The sequence below is a fragment of the Mesoplodon mirus genome (assembly GCF_964341445.2).
Source record: "Mesoplodon mirus genome assembly, chromosome: 2".
In the NCBI taxonomy this organism is placed as follows: Eukaryota; Metazoa; Chordata; class Mammalia; order Artiodactyla; family Ziphiidae; genus Mesoplodon; species Mesoplodon mirus.
Window position 1 is genome coordinate 94,042,210 of NC_138977.1, and position 14,207 is coordinate 94,056,416.

The following is a 14,207-nucleotide window of genomic DNA, read 5'->3' on the forward strand; positions in this document are numbered from 1 at the left end:
TTGATATTACATGGGGCCAGGAGGTCTCTGGTGGACCAATGTCCTGAACTCGGCTCTCCCACCTCAGAGGCTCAGGACTGACACCTGGCCAGAGCACCAAGACCCTGTGAGCCACACGGCTCAGAAGAAAAGGGAGGAAAGAAAAGAAAGAATGAAAACAAATAAATAAAATAAAGTTATTAAATTTTTTAAATTATTAAAAATTAAAAGGTAATAAAAAAAGAGAAAGGAAGAAGAGAGCAACCAAACCAAAAAACAAATCCACCAGTGATAACAAGCAATAAAAACTATACTAAAAACAAAACAAGGCCGTGCCACTGGAGGGACCCATCCTATCCCGAGTCCGCTGTTAGCCAGGGGTAGCTGGAAGAGACCGGGCAGTGGGGGAGAGCTGCAGAGGGTGGTGGAGCCCGCCTCACATGCCCAGGGAGGGAAGGGGGAGAGAGGGAGGCAGAGTTATGCGAGGAACACGAGTAAGTGAGCTTGGGTCCGACTTGAGCTCGGGCTCAAGACCAAGACTCGTGGGCCAGGCCCCCAAGCTGGCATCAAACCCCATCTGAAGAAGACATGCGGTCACATGGCTTTGCCATTCCTGCCTGCAGGAGCCACCACGGGTGACAGCGATGGAGACCTGAACTCAGGGGATGACTCCAGGGATGTGGAATCCCTCCAGAGCCCGGAGACCGAGGCCTCCAAGAGCCTGACAGAGCTGTTTGAGAAGGCTGCCGTGCACTTCCAAGGCCTGGTTCAAGGGGCCAGCAGGGAGCAGCTCTTGTACCTGTATGCCCGGTACAAGCAGGGAAGCATGGAAAGCACTTGGTGATTCAAGCCCCAGCTGAGCAATGCAGGAGTATATTGCCGTAGTTAAAAAATTAGATCCAAGTTGGAATCCTCAGCTTCTTGAAATGGAAACTTAAATTACTATGTTCTTTTGGGAATTAAAAATCACTCAAGGACTTCCCTGGTGGCACAGTGGTTAAGAATCTGCCTGCCAATGCAGGGGACACGGGTTCGAGCCCTGGTCTGAGAAGATCCCACATGCCTCAGAGAAACTAAGCTCATGCGCCACAACCACTGAGCCCAAGCTCTAGAGCCTGTGAGCCACAACTGATGAAGCCTGTGTGTCACAGCTACTGAAGCTCGCGCTCCTAGAGCCTGTGCTCCACAACAAGAGAAACCACCGCAATGAGAAGCCCATGCGCAGCAACGAAGACCAAACAGCCAAAAAAAAAAAAAAAAACCACTCAAGAAGAAACTTCCTGAGGATAAATATCCAGATATATTCTTAACTTTTACTGGATTCTGTGGCTTTTCACTTGAAAAAAAAGGAGGAATTTGTTCTTGTTTCATCAAACAGGATGTTGATGAATAGAAAGAAAGGGCTCAAAATAAGAATTTCCTTGCCTCTGTAAGGCTAATCTTATTTAAGTATAAGCTAAAAACAGACTGACAGGCAGTTTATCTCAGGACTGCAATACATGGGGCATAGAAAGATAAATAAAGTAGCATTTCCCCAGGAAGTATATTTTAGACCCCTGACAATAATCAAAAGTATCTTAAGTGGGCTTCCCTGGTGGCGCAGTGGTTGAGAGTCTGCCTGCTGATGCAGGGGACAAGGGTTTGTGCCCCGTTCCGGGAAGATCCCACATGCCGCGGAGTGGCTGGGCCCATGAGCCATGGCCGCTGAGCCTGTGTGTCCAGAGCCTGTGCTCCACAATGGGAGAGGCCACAACAGTGAGAGGCCCGTGTACCACAAAAAAAAAAAAAAAAAAAGTATCTTAAGTAACTGTCTCTGACCCATGCAGATATTGCAGAATAACATCAAGGAGGAATGAATAGGAATTGTTTCTTTCAGTTAACTGAGTAGTTCACTCCTTTACCAATTTATAGTCCTTATTCATTAAACGTCTTGCCTCATCAGTCTCTGCACCTCTTTTTCATGAAATCATCCATTTTATTAAGATAGTTGGTTGAATGGAGGCAAAAGTAATGGAAAAGAGAATGGAATAGAAAGAGTTTAGCAATACTAACCTATTCATTTGTGTATTCCCATTCATGCATTCTGTCAAAAATCATTCAGAGTTATCGGAATTCGGGGATGATGACAGTGGTTGTAGCATAGTTTTTGAATTTTCCCAAATCCTTAACAGAATAACTAGGATAGCATAACCAAAAGCACTTGGGCAATATCCGTAACAAAACCTAGTTGGTCAGAGAAACTAGGGACAAACTATCAACAGCTCCAAGATTTGTGTAGCATTGGCATCTCTGTAGGAGGAAGCAGAAGGAAACAGTAGAGAGTCTAATTGGCCTGAGAATGGCAGAAGCCTATATTTGCCCACAGGTGAAGAGTACAGGGGGTTCATGGTAAGGTTTTCTAGAGCTGTCTGGAGCTCTAGAGTTCCAGAATTAAGCAGCCAAAACTTCCCTTCCAGTACACAGCCTCACACTGAGAGGAATCTGCAGAACAAGTCAAGCAGGACAAGGACAATGAAGACAAAATGAAAAAGAAACCAGATAAACATGGGAGAGGGGACCAGAGCCAAGTGATCTTGAAAGTATCATAGGGGCCAGATTTTTAATTACTTCATGAAAATAACAGAAAAGGGACTTATATACCTGAAACTATATCCTGATTCACATTTCTATCTTAAAAATTCAAAAACATTAATTTCACGTAAAGATGAGCAACAGAAAAAGAATTACGGTTGAAACCTATACAAAGTTACTATAATTCAGAATTGTATCTTTTTTCTTATAATATCCAGAAGCTGTATTAATGGTTAAAATAATGAAAGTGTGCTAATATTTTTATGGGTCTTGGTAGGATTGCAATATTGCTTTCCAGATATATTCTTAACTTTTACTGGATTCTGTGGCTTTTCACTTGAAAAAAAAGGAGGAATTTGTTCTTGTTTCATCAAATAGGATGTTGATGAATAGAAAGAAAGGGCTCAAAATAAAGTAATACCATTTTACAAGACCATGAGGGCCATTAACTTAGTATAGTGCCTGTTTCACTACAGTTTTACCAATTTGGATAATTTTGTTACCCTAATGGAATTAGTTTAAAATCTGTTGCTCGTTGTTGTTTTAATTTGCATTTTCTTAAATGATTATGGATGTTGAACTTTTTTCCAAGTAGTGATATAACATTATTGATATTTATGTATGTACGTGAATAACATCCTAAACCTCTGTGTCACTTCAAAAAAAAAAAAAAAAAAGGAAAGACAGAACCCTAGGACAAATGGCAAAAGCAAAGCTATAGAGACAAAATCACACAAAGAAGCATACACATACACACTCACAAAAAGAGAAAAAGGAAAAAAAAATATATAAAGTATATATATATATAAAGGAAGAGAGCAACCAAAGCAATAAACACAAAGATAATAAGCTCTAAATACTAAACTAAGATAAACATAAAACCAGAAACAAATCAGGTGCAGAAAGCAAACCCCAAGTCTGCAGTTACTCTCAAAGTCCACCGCCTCAATTTTGAGATGATTCATTGTCTAGTCAGTTATTCCACAGATGCAGGGTACATCAAGTTGATTGTGGAGATTTGATCCGCTGCTCCTGAGGCTGCTGGGAGAGATTCCCCTTTCTCTTTTTGTTCGCACAGCTCCCGGGGTTCAGCTTTGGATGTGGCCCCGCCTCTGCATGTAGGTCACCTGAGGGCGTCTGTTCCCCACCCAGACAGGCCGGGGTTAAAGTAGCAGCTGATTAGGGGGCTCTGGCTCACTCAGGCCGGGTGGAGGGAGGGATGCAGAATGTGGGGTGAGCCTGAGGCGGCAGAGGCAGGCGTGACGTTGCACCAGCCTGAGGTGCGCCGTGCATTCTCCCGGGGAAGTTGTCCCTGGATCATGGGACCCTGGCAGTGGTGGGCTGCACAGGCCCCGGGAGGGGAGGTGTGGATAGTGACCTGTGCATGCACACAGGCTTCTTGGTGGCTTCAGCAGCCTTAGCATTTCATGTCGGTCTCTGGGGTCCATGCTGATAGCCACAGCTCACACCTGTCTCGAGCTCGTTTAGGCGGTGCTCTGAATCGCCTCTCCTTGTGCACCCTGAAACAATAGTCTCTTGCCTCTTAGGCAGGTCCAGACTTTTTCCTGGACTGCCTCCCGGCTAGCTGTGGCACAATAGGCCCATCAGGCTGTGTTCACGCAGCCAACCCCAGTCCTCTCCCTGGGATCTGATCTCCAAAGCCTGAGTCTCAGCTCCTAGCCCCCATCCGTCCCAGCGGGTGAGCAGAAAAGCCTCTCGGGCTGGTGAGTGCTGGTCGGCACCAATCCTCTGTATGGGAATCTCTCCGCTTTGTCCTCTGCACCCTGTTGCTGCGCTCTCCTCCGTGGCTCTGAAGCTTCTCCCCCATCCATCCCCCCATCTCCGCCAGTGAAGGGGCTTCCTAGTGTGTGGAAACTTTTCCTCCTTCACAGCTCCCTCCAGGAGGTGCAGGTCCCGTCCCTATTCTTTTGTCTCTGTTTTTCCTTTTTTCTTTTGCCCTACCCAGGTATGTGGGGAGTTTCTTGCCTTTTGGGAGGTCTGAGGTCTTCTGCCAGCGTTCAGTAGGTGTTCTGTAGGAGTTGTTCCACATGTAGATGCAGTTTTGATGTATTTGTGGGGAGGAAGGTGATCTCCACGTCTTATTCCTCCACCATCTTGAAGGCACCTCTAATTTCTTTTAATGTGGAACAGTCCTTAGCTTTTCTTTGTCTTTCATAACTTTGAAAGTTTTTAAAGAATACAAGTCACTTATTAGAAAATGTTCTTCAGTTTGGGTTGCCTCATGATTAGATTCTGGTTTTACATTCCCACAAGTGATTTGTGTCCTTTTCATGGTGTCAAAATATGTCTGTCTGCCTCTCATTGGTGATTTTAATTTTGATCACCCAGTCAAGGTGTTGTTTAGTTTCACCACTTGATATTATACTTTTACTCCTTGGCAACAGATAAACAATCCATGCAAAGTCACTTTGAGACCATGTAAATATCTAGAAATTTTATTTATGTTCTGTACATTTTTCAGTTTGGTCTTGGATTTCTCTTTGAATCAAAGTTGTTGTAAAGATAGCTTTAAAATGTCCAGGTGTTAGGGTAAATGTATAACTCCACAATTCTTATTATTTCCTTAAAGGAAAATATAAATCATATTATTAAGGAAACTATTGGTTATGACTATTTTGTTATGTGTTAAAATTCTCAATAGTTTCAATTTTCAAAAATCCTTTAAAATTGTTGATATAGGGACTTCCCTGGTGGTGCAGTGGTTAAGAATCCGCCTGCCAATGCAGGGGACACGGGTTCAAGCCCTGGTCTGAGAAGATCCCACATGCCACGGAGCAACTAAGCCCATGCACCACAACTACTGAGCCTGTGCTCTAGAGCCTGAAAGTCACAACTACAGAAGCCCACACACCTAGGGCCTGTGCTCTGCAACAAGAGAAGCCACCGCAATGAGAAGCCCGCGCACCGCAACAAAGAGTAGCCCCAACTCACTGCAACTAGAGAAAGCCTGCGTGCAGCAACCAAGACCCAACGCAGCCAAAAATAAATAAATAAGTTTAAAATTGTTAACATAGTTGAAAACTCAAAAGATAAAAAGAGCAGACACTGAGAAGTCTCCTCACCAGCTACTCAGTTCTCTGAAGTAGCCAACATTGTAATTTTCTCTGTGTCCTTCTAGAGATAGTTTCTGCATATAAAGCAAAATCTTATATATCCCCCCCCACCACCACCCCATACAAGTTGACTTTTGTCTATACTTTCCACACTGTTCTGCATTTGGCTTTTTTCATTTAACTATATATCCTGGAGATCATTAATATCAGTACATTATATATTAGCTTCCTTATTCATTCCAATGGCTGCTTACGATTCCATTGTACACATATACTGTGATTTATTAAGTTAGTCCTCTATAGACACAGGTTGTTTCCATTCTTTTGCCTTTATATAAACTATGGTGCAGAATAACCATGTATATATATCAGTACATGTGCAAGTATGTCTATAATATAAATTCCTGAATCTGAAATTTGAGTCAAAAAGTTTGTAGTTTTGTATTATAACTTTGATAAATGTTTCCAGTGTATATACTTCATCAAGATTTCAAAGAGACTGTACCAATTTACAGGGAATACATTTTAGCACAGTTGTTTCTTTCTTTCTTTTTTTTTTTTTAATATTTATGTATTTGACTGCACCAGGTCTTAGTGTCCTAGTTGAGAGAACTCAACTAAGTGTCTTAGTGTCTTAGTTGCGGCACGTGGGATCTTCGTTGAGGCATGCGGACTCTTAGTTGCGGCATGCTGGATCTAGTTTCCTGACCAGGGATGGAACCCAGGCCCCCTGCTTTGGGAGTGAGTGCAGAGTCTTAACCACTGGACCACCAGGGAAGTCCCTAGCACAGTTGTTTCTTTATCTTCTTTTTACTCTATATCATGGCTATAAGAAAGATAATTTGAAAATAGTGTTAACCCAAGTAGACTCAAAAGGTGTGGCTTTTCCAAAAATGATACCTTCAGTATTGCAAAATATATTTCTTAGGGTTCAAAAAACTTACCTTATAGTTGAGGTTGGAATTTTAGTTTATTTCTTATACTTGTAAAGTACAAGTATTTCCTTGTTTCTCTCACTCTGAAGTCTTGCTAATGGCTTAATTTTTAACTTTATGATGTGCATATTTCCAGGTCTGCTATAAACAGCTGAGCAAAAGCTCAGGAAGGTAACAAATAGTTCATCTGTTTTACAGACATGAACCCTGGCAGAGGGAAAGAGGAAAAAGGGCTCTCAGCTGGCTTCTCCTGCAGGCTTTTACTGTCCTTGAGGCATTTTCCCTGCCCAAATATGAAGGAAAATTGTTTTCCAGTCTTAAGTTGAATGCCAAAATTATTCTTGGAATTGCTCCCTTAATCTGTCAGTTTCATTTTTTCCCATGGAGGTGTGATCAGGGTGGCCAAAACTTCCCAGTCAGAATCTGAGTTAGAACTTGATTGTCCCCACAGACAACTCGTTTGGAAAAACTCCCTGCAAGGTGATTTCAATAAGTGACCAGAAATATCAGAGAGCTGGTACTAGGATCTGAAGTTCTAACCTTGCATGTGACTTCAGTCTTTCTACAGAGCTAGTGGCTAACAGAGATACAAAGGAATTAATCACCTCCAGGGATTTCTTAGGAAAGAAAAGACTGAGGAATCAAATTCCAAAGCTCCTTAGTGTTGGTCTCTAGCTCATTTCCCAAGTTCTTCATTTTCATTCTTTTTCCCAGTCTGCTCTAGTCAAGAGTGTGGGCTTTGGTGGCAGATATACCTCAGCTCACATCCAAGCTTTGTCCTTTGCTGGCTTGAGACCACAGGTAAGCTAGTTAGCCTCCCAGAGACAAAGGGTCCTCACCGATAAAACTGGGATCACGCTACCTTCCTTGCAGTGTTGATGTGAGGATTAAAGGAAGTCAAGTGTATGGGCACAGTGCCTAGCTCAGTCCTGACAAATTAGCCTCAGTAAATATTAGTTTTTTTCCTAGTATCACCTTTCTACCCCTCTCACCAATGGATTAAAACTCATTCTTCTGCAGCTTATAGTCTTAACCAGTATTCAATTATTAGAAAAGAAACATTATTGGGAACTCCACTTCACTGTACAGTAGAAACTAACACAACATTGTAAAACAACTATATCCTAATAATAAAAAAAAAAAGAAAGAAAAGAAAAACGTTATGGTAAGACAATCTGAGTGAAAACTCCAGGCTTTACCTGGGCCTAACTTAGAATTTAGAAATTTTTTAGATATCCATTCTTTTCTAGGTGGTAAGTTTCAAACCCTCAGAAATGCATTTTGCATTATTGACTGCCACACTGTTACAAAATCCACACCTTTGGGGACAACTCTGGCAGGTTTTGTAATCAAGTCAAGCTATAGTTTATATGTAAACATTTCACAATCTTGTAAAGCAATTTAGATACAAATGGAATTTTTACAAAAATCAAATTCAAGTTTCTCTTTTCTTTCCTCTCCCCAGAGAATATAAAAGGCAGATCTTGAGAATAGGGAATGGTTTTGTCATAGATGGAGACTTTGGAAATTCTCTGAAATAAATGGTTTCCAGATATTATAAACACAAATATACAGTAGTGAATGATTTTACTCTGAACTCTTTATTTATAGATATCTAACAGAGACCAACTTATTTAACCACAGTGGCAAAGATCAGCTAGCTGCTTACTAAACCCGCTTCCTTCTCCACCTAGATACACACCTGAACTATATTTCCAAACCTCCCTTGCCCTTAGGTATGCCAAGTGGCATGTGGTCAAAAGTGATATGTAGCACCTCCAGGCCTGGCCCATTAAAACTTCCATGTGTTGCCTTTGAACCCTCCCAGGTGATGGGAAGGGAGATGACTCCCAGGGCAACTTTGGGAGCCACATTTTGGAATGTGGAAGGAGCCACATATGGAAGGAGACTGAGTCCCTGAATCGATACTTGGAGGAAACCTGCCCAACCAGGAACATCTGCATTAGACTATTTTGTGAGTGAGAAATAAGTTCTTTGTGTCAAGCTACTGAGATTTTGGGAGGTTTATCTCTTATAGCAGCTAGTATTACCAATACAGTCTGAAACACAAAATACCATCTCAAAGTCCTCAAATGTCTTTATACCAGTCCCTTTTTTACGTAGTGTTGAGCTAGAGACCAACATTAAGGAGCTTTGGAATTTGATTCCTTCCCTCTCTCCTTTCCTGCCTCCCTCCCTCCTTTCCTGCCTCCCTCCCTCCTTTCCTGCCTCCCTCCTTCCTTTCCTGCCTCCCTCCCTCCTTCCCATCCCTCCCTCCCTTCCTTCCTCCCTTCCTTCCTTCCCTAGTACTAATTGAGCAACTGGTACATTCCTTCCAGGCACTATTCTAGGCACTGGGGATTTGGGTGAACAAAGCAGATAAACCTTTGCCCTTGAGAAGCTCACATTATAATGGATGAAACAGGCAATAAATAAGTAAGTAATATGGTTTCAAGTGTTGAAAATTGCTTAGAAGAAAACTAAGAAAGAATTTTAAAAAAAAGTGAGAGTGACAAGGAGGATCTTTTAGACAAGGTGGTTAGGAAAGGGCTTTCTGAGGAGGTAGCATTTGACCAGAGACCTAAATAATACAAAGAAACCAGTCATACAAAGATCTAAAAGGACAAAGAACTCAATCATTTCTGTAAAAGCAGTGATCTGTAGGAGAAAAACAGACATAATAATACAAAAGGAAAAACTGAAATGACATAACTTAGTCAAAGATGAGTCAAAGAGAGGTGAAACTCAAACCCCAGATTTATGTATTCCTAACCTAACTTTGCCTTCGGCCAAGAAACTTAGCAGTGTCAGTAAACTCTTTCATTCTTGGCTGACTAGTTTCATATCTCCCAGGCTTCAATATGATGTTTTCCCATGTATTCAGGCAACTCAAAAAATAAAGTAATATGTCAGGCTCCATCCTTAGATATTTATAAACACTGGGAACTCCAGCACGTTATTTAACTTCTCCAGTTCTTAATTCCCTCCTCTTTAAAAATGGAAATAGTCCTAGTAACTAAGTTACTTCATAGGTTTGTTCTGATGATAGATGAGGCTGTACACATAAAATGCTAGCACAACATAAGTTCTAAAGAAATGTTTTTATTAATTTTAACTTAACCTGATGCATGTCTATCAAATACTTGAGTCCATATTCTTAAAACACCAAGATATTTCTGCCTTCTTTAGGGTCACACTCCAATTCAATCCTGATTTGAAGGGAAAGGATAGTCTTCCCCAGAGCCTTTGTCAGTGGAGGCAGCCAACAGTTGGCTCTGCAGGAGCCAAATTAAAAAAAAAAAAGACAAATAGCCAGAATTTTAAAAAAAAAGTGTCGAACTCAATAAGTTTTTACAGAATGGACACACCCGTGTAGCCAAGTTGACGTGAAAAAACAGAACATGGCTAGCATTTTAGAAACCCTCTTCACATGTCCTGCCAGTCACTGCCTCCCTCCAAAGCTAACCACTAGCCTGATTTCTAGCACTAAACATATGTTTTGTCTTCTTGGAATTTCATATAAATAAAACCTTATGGTATATATTCTCTTTATTTGGCTACTTTTACTCAGCCTTATATTTGTGAAACTCATCCATGTTGTTGTGTGTATCAGTAGTTCTCATTGCCATAGAGTATTCCATTATAAGAATATACTGCAACTATCTGTTCTACTATTAATGAACATTTGCATTGTTTTCAGTTTGGGACCGTTACAGATAGTGGTGTAAAAGAAGGACCATCTTATCATGTTTGCAGATTCTATGAATCAGGAATTTGGAAAGGACACTCTGAGGATGGCTTATCTCTGCTCCAGTGAGGTCTGGGGTCTCAGCTGTAAAGGCTCAATGGTTGGGGGTGAATTGACGGTGGCGCCAGCACACATCTGGCACCGGGGCTAAGAGGACTCTAAGACTGAGTACAGTCAATTGGGTCACCTATGTGTGGACTCTCCTCGTAGTTTGGCTTCCACACAGCATGGTGGCCTCAGAGCAGCTGGACTTCTTACACAATGGCTCAGAATTCCAAGCATGACCGTCCCCAGGAACAAGGAGGAAGCTGCGTGGCTTTTTCTAATGTAGGGGAGGAAAAACTGTTTTGCCTCTACCCATCTTAGGTTCATTGGCTGGAACCCTGTAAATTAGGCTGACAAAAAACAGATTAACAGAGAAAAACAAAAGTTTATTATCACGTGCAGCGCACATACACATGAGAACACTCCGTGAAGAGCAACTTAAAGGGCAGTTGGAACTTGGGTTATATAGCATCTCAACAAAAGAACAATAAATTTTTAGAGAACTGACAAGAGAAATGAAAATGACTTCAGGTTTTTAGGACAGCACATTGTGGGAACGTAAATATATGGGGGAACTAACGGGAGATAAGGGCTGGACTGATAGGTCTGCCATTGTCTCTGGTGATTATTAACTTCTGTTCTTCCTGGTAGAGAGGAGAGAGAGGACATCATTACAAATTTATGTCCTGGGCTTCCCTGGTGACACAGTGGTTAAGAATCACCCTGCCAATGCAGGGGACACGGGTTCGAGCCCTGGTTCAGGAAGATTCCACATGCCACAGAACAACTAAGCCTGTGCACCACAACTACTGAGCCTGTGCTCTAGAGCCCGCGAGCCACAGCTGCTGAAGCCCGCACACCTAGAGCCCATGCTCTGCAGCAAGAGAAGCCACCACAATGAGAAGCCCGCGTACCACAACTAGAGAAAGCCCGTACTCAGCAACAAAGACTCAATTCAGCCAAAAATTAATAAATTTATAAAAAAAACAAAAACAAATTAGTGTCCTATGAAAGTAAAAGGCAGAGAGCTTTTCTTATATTTTCTTTTTTCTCAATTACTTTCAGCTCAAAGAATCCTAATGTCCAGTGATACATTGTTAGGTGGCATATTCTTCTACCCTCCATTCACTTAACTTTAGAAGTCACATGGTATCACCTACACACCACTCTATTGTTCCAGATGAGTCACAAGCCTGCCTAGGTTCAGAGGGAAGAGGCAGAGACCCTACCTCTCCTAGGGAAGAGTCTCCAGGTCACATATAGGAAAGCATATGCAACAGGAGAGATTTTTACAGCCGTCTTTGGAAAATAAGATCTGCCTCAGCTGCTATGAGCATTCTGGGATATTTTTTGTAACCATATGTACATTTCTGTTGGGTATGTACCTTGGAGCTCAATTGCTGAGTCAAAGTGTATATGTATACTAAGCTTTAGTAGATAATGCTAGTTGTTTTTGGCTTGTGCCAATTTATACTCCCATAATGTATGAAAATTCCAGTTGCTCCATATCTTTGCTAACAATTGGCATTGTTTTTGTTTTTTTAAAAATAAATTTATTTACTTATTTTTATTTTTGGCTGTGTTGGGTATTTGTTACTGTGCACGGGCTTTCTCTAGTTGCAGAGAGCAGAGGCTACTCTTTGTTGTGGGACACGGGCTTCAGCAGTTGTGGCACGTGGGCTCAGTAGTTGTGTCTTGAGGGCTCTGGAGCACAGGCTCAGTAGTTGGGGCGCACAGGCTTAGTTGCTCCGCAGCATGTGGGATCTTCCCGGACCAGGGCTTGAACCTGTGTCCCCTGCATTGGCAGATGGATTCTCAACCACTGCACCACGAGGGGAGCCCAGTTAGCATTGTTTTTCTCAGTTTAGCCATTTGGCTGGGTATACAGTAGAATTTGCATTGTGGTTTAAATTTGCATTTCTCTGATGACTAATGAAGTTGAGGCCCTTTTCATATGTTTATTGGCTATTTGAATATCTTCTTTTGTGAAATGCCTGTTCAGAGGGCCAGTATATATTTTAATGGAATAGAATAGAAAATATCAGAATATATCACACATAGCAAGAGTAGATATATTTTCCTGAAACATAGTTTTAGTTTCATATATTGTAGTAGATGCTGTAGTGTACTCTCCAGATTTTTCCATCTGTGATTACGCACACACTCCCCAGTTACCAGGAATGTTGCCTGCTGCTGACTAACTGCTTAGAATTGAGTCCTTCCCCAGAAATTTCCCTTGTTCTGAGGAAGGTGAGTCACCCAGGGTTAAGGTCCCTCCCCAAGGAAAGCCCACATCCAATGACTCATCAATTTGGGAGGTAGGTACAGAGGTCCAGCCTTCCTAGATGTATTCTGGCTTGCCTGGGGATTTTGAAACTGAAAGTCCTGTGTCCTGGGAGACCTCTCAATACTGGACAAACTAGAATGGTTGGTCACCCTACTCTTGCCACAATTTGGGACACCACTGACAAGCCAACTTCAGAACTCTGTGTAATCAACTGAAGCTTCACTTAGGTTGCAGGAGCATCACAGTTCAATTTCTCCCTCTGCCCAGTCCTGTGTCCCTTGTTCTTTCACAGGTACTGCTTCTAGAGCACTCCCCAATAAACAAGCTGCATGCAATTCTCGATCCAAAATCTGCTTCCCAGGGAACCCAAAGTACTATATACATGTAGTGTTTCCTAATGATCAAATGCCTTTTCTTGCTGGCTCAAAAAGATAATGGAAGCCACTGATAGAGTAAATATTACTGTTTTGCCCACCCAGTACTCCTCTTTTCCTTTTTTGACAGCATCCTGCTTCTTTGGGGGAAGTAGTACACCTCTCACTCAAGTCGAGGGTTCTTGTAGGCACATCCAATTTAAGTACCTCCATCCTCTGCCAACTCTCAACTACCATCACAGGAGTGGGTCTGTGACTTAATCCAGGCCAATCAGAATCCCTTCCCAGAATTTTTCTATTCAGCATTAGAGAAGAAGTCTTTCCTGGGTCAGCCTCTGCACTACAATACTGAACCAGAGGCTGTATAGACCACATAAAGAGAGAAGAGCAGGAAAAACATGGAGAAAGGGATTCCTGTGACATTACAGTTTGGTTCCATGGCAGCCCTGAGACACATTTGCACCTCTACCCTTCCCTGATTCTCCTCCACTTTGGCTTGTGCCATTTGCAACCAAAAGCATCCTGATTAGTGCACAGGCTTTTAAGAAGGGCAGATTATGATAATTCATCAGGCAAATAATCAATAGCTGTACTGCTGCTTCTATCTAATGTTTTCTTCTGTCTTCTCTTTATCTGTCTTCCTTATTTTGTCTTCTTTTCTCTACTTAAATCAAACCCCTCCTTCAAGATTTGTTTGAATGCTCCCTGCCCAATGAAGTCAAACTTTCCTGACACTCCCAATTTACAGGAATGCAGCCCACAAACATTATTGAGCTCTTGCTACTCTTATACCTTAAGCACTGTTGTGCTAGCACTGAGGCCCAAAGACAGAACAGGGCGTAGCTCAGGCCTCCAGGTGCTTTAGTATCATAGTGGGGGAAGCTGACTCATAAACAGATAGTTACCATATGAGGTGGCAATTGCAATGACAGTTATTAGAGAGCCCCTAGGAGGGGAAGAACGTGGCAGCTAGCCTCCAGGATGGTCCCCAATGATCCCTGCCTCCTCTTATTCATACTCTGTATAGTCCTCTCCCACACTGTATCAGGGTTTATCTCTATAACCAATAGAATACCGTGGAAGTAATTGTTCATGACTTCCAAGGCTAGGTCAAAAGTTGACAAACATTTTTGTAAAAGGTAGTAAATGTCGTAAATATTTTAAGCTTTACAAGCTATAACGTTTCTATTGTAA

The 14,207-nt window shown here is 42.0% G+C and overlaps 1 pseudogene across 1 annotated transcript; it reads left to right on the top strand.

Moving 5' to 3' along the window:
* Window positions 1–577: 577 nt before the first annotated feature.
* On the top strand, window positions 578–917 carry LOC309815927 (acyl-CoA-binding domain-containing protein 6-like; annotated as a pseudogene). Its single transcript has one exon. The product of its transcript is annotated as an acyl-CoA-binding domain-containing protein 6-like (transcript).
* Window positions 918–14,207: the final 13,290 nt, after the last annotated feature.